We start from the raw sequence: 3378 nt of genomic DNA on the forward strand, positions 1-3378 counted from the left end.
AAGTGAGGCCCCCATTTCCACCTGGTATTAACACCAGATCTGTATTTGGATTCCTTATCTATATCAGGGAAAACATGTTAATGCAGGCGTAAAGAGGTGGTCATGCTCACATTGTGATCTGTATAGTCTGACCACATTCTGAAGAAAAAAGTCGAAAGGTCACCTAACTCTGCCTCCTCCTCCTTTCCCAAGCCACCCATCATAAAGCTACAGTTAGTTATCTAGCACATCTTCCATTGCAAGACGTTAATGGATGACACTTGTCCATGAGGCAAGGAGGAAAGCATTGCTTAACAGCACTGTGGCTGGACAGCACGGTCATAGCAAAAACTGGAAACTTGCTACAGAAAGTCAGCTGGCTCACCCACCTACATTATGGGTTGAGATCCGACCACTGTACAGGCAGAGTTGAGGTAATGGGAAAGTTTATTAATTCCAGGTGTAAATGCCTCATAATCAGATATCATTAGCCAGATACAGATCGGATGTTAATACCAGGTGGAAATGGGGTTGATCCAAATCTTGTGCAAACAACACGGAAAAGGCTGCAACAAGTTCATCTTCATGTATTTATACTTTCTGTTGCTGTTGTCATACATCATTAAATATACCACTTATTCAGTGTAATAAATTATTTTGTTACAGCCTTCTTTTTCCCTCGACCACCATGCAGTTAAAGGAAAATTCCACTTTATTACAGCTTGCGTCGAACATTGTACTCACCAAGTAAACAGCTGACACTGTATGTCTAAAATAAAACTAAAAACTAAAACATAGGTCTAATGGGTCAAGATACACAAGCAGTCAGACAGGTTGGATACTAACAAACACTTTAAATCAGATCATATAAACAAAAATACAACCCAAGCTGTAATGAACTGGTATTATCCTCTCAGCATAGGGGAAGGACTTGTAGAGTTGTCCCTGCCTGTAGGGGGGGGCTGGGAATCCTTCATCTTAATTAACACACGGTGATCACAGCTGCGATAGGCACTTTCATCAATCCAAAAATCAGTGTGAAAAATATCTCGGCCATGTGTGCTAACCTGTGGACCCCGTCACCTGTCACCTCACACACAGGAGACGTCTGTTATCCTTCATGTTCAACACAGCTCCCAGGCACAGAAACGTCCAGAGGCCAGCGGTGTAGTGCGCTGCACGAGCTCCAGGAGCAGAGAGGGGGAGAGAGCACAGTACTGACAGGCCTGACCTGTTCCCAGATCAGAATTCAAGGAGAAAGAATACTTTGACTGTGGAAGAATACACTATGGAGCAATGCACACACTCTTATACACACCCACGACCACACATGGGAGCAGCAGCAGCAGGCGGCAGATCAGTCTGTATTGTCACACTATGGCCTCTCATTGGTCCACTTCCAAATCCTCTTCCTCAACAGAGGCAGGAAATCTGAATTCAGATCAGTCAATCAGGTTCCCGTACACGGAAGTATTTTGTAAATGGAGAGCGATGTCCAGAATTAATGCCACATAGTGTTCGTGTGCTGAGGAAATGGCATCAAAAGGCTAATGTGTGTGTGTGTGTGTGTGTGTGTGTGACTGATCAATATTCTGCTTTTATCTGAGTTCATGGAAAGAATTAAAGCCCATCATTGTATTTAAATGACATCAGTTTGAATTAGTCATCCTCATGCTGAAATGTTGTTGTTTTTTGTTTTTTTTCCATTTGAATAAGTCAATCCAAAAATTCTATCTGTTTTGCACCAGAACGAAACTGAGTGTGATTGAAACTGAATGGAACATTGTGATAGCTGAATGGGTTACAGCACAACACATAACAGCCACGGCCCTGGCATGTCACACATTGACCTTTCGCGAAACGCAGTTGCCATGGTGAGGCAGACAATTTGCATGTCTTGCCATGAAACAGGAAACCCTTTTTTGAACGTTTTTATTTGATGTGGGTTGACCAGATCCACCTCAAATTTGGTTAGCAGAACTTTATGACCTTCATGATGCTAAATTTGCAAAGCAATGTGGTCTACACTTGATATGCAGCAACATCTGTTGATGCGTCAATGCTGTTGCCATGGCAGACGAGTGATGCTATGCCAAACAGGGAGTGGAAATAACTCAGTAATGTTTCAACCAATCAGCCTCAAATTTCATATAGTTATTGATGGGCCAGTCCTGATCACACCCATGTGAAATGTGTTAGTCATAGTAATGACGCCACCTGTATTTAAAAAGGGGTCTACTGTCGAATGGGGTCGTCGTGACAGACATTATTGTGATTGAGGGACCACTCCTGATCAAACCTATGTGAACTTCATGAGTCATATTCATAGCGCCACCTACAGGCAACAAGAAGCAAGCCTTGTGTGACAAACATCATTTGATTTACATGGAATTTACATGGTGTGGTCTACACTTGTTATACAGCAATGTGATGGATAATTAGTACGTATTCTCTAGCGCCACATAGTGGACACATGAAGTGATGTTTAAGTGATGTTTAACTCCTTCATGCAATGAATCTATTATTAATCCGTGTCAGGTGATCTCTGGTAAATGTATTGCGAATGTATTATACATAATTTCCAATATATGCCACGTACTCCACACAGGAAATAATGCTGTGCTGGTGTGAGGGCCTGCTCATTACTGCCTGCAGCTTTCATTTTTGTTTTGTTTTTTTAGGGGGGAGTTCGGTGAACTGGATGTTTAATGACATTCAATTACAAGTCAGTGATAGTGACTATAAGTGATAGTGACCAATAGGTGGATTATGCTTTTGATCCAATTAGTCTGTTTGTTTGTCAATTAGCAGGACATCTCTGACTTTAATTCCATTTAACAAATGTTTTGGGCCAAGAAACAAGAGATTCATTTTGGTGCAAATCCAGGACTTCTTTCAAAGTATTTCTTTACATTGCAAGAATGTGCTTTTTCTTACATTTTCAAGTTTTTTGTTTTTTTTAAACAGCCGCACATAAACGAAAATCACTCGACTAGGTGACATGATGACACTTGAGCTCTTCTAATCTTTTCAGTTATTTCATTAAAACCATTCATGCTTTGAGTTCTGGGGTTCAACTTGAACATGACATTCAAATTTAAATACAATCTCTACTGGCACATATATCTTTCCATAGATAGTGACCGTGTGCGTGTGCGTTCAGTAAATGAGTGGTGTGTGTCAGTAGTATTCTAAGTTGACTTGTAAACATTCTGTTAAGTCCAGGTATCGGAGCGTTTTTTAGGCAAATTACTTCTCATTCCAAAAACTCTCTCCTCTGCCCCTCTCTGCATTCATCACACACTGGATGTGATTGCTTGGTAGTGTGTGTGTGTGTGTGTGTGTGTGTGTGTGTGTGTGTGTGTGTGTGTATGTGTATGTGTGTGTGTGTGTGTGTCC

Source organism: Enoplosus armatus, chromosome 9 (assembly GCF_043641665.1).
Source record: "Enoplosus armatus isolate fEnoArm2 chromosome 9, fEnoArm2.hap1, whole genome shotgun sequence".
In the NCBI taxonomy this organism is placed as follows: Eukaryota; Metazoa; Chordata; class Actinopteri; order Centrarchiformes; family Enoplosidae; genus Enoplosus; species Enoplosus armatus.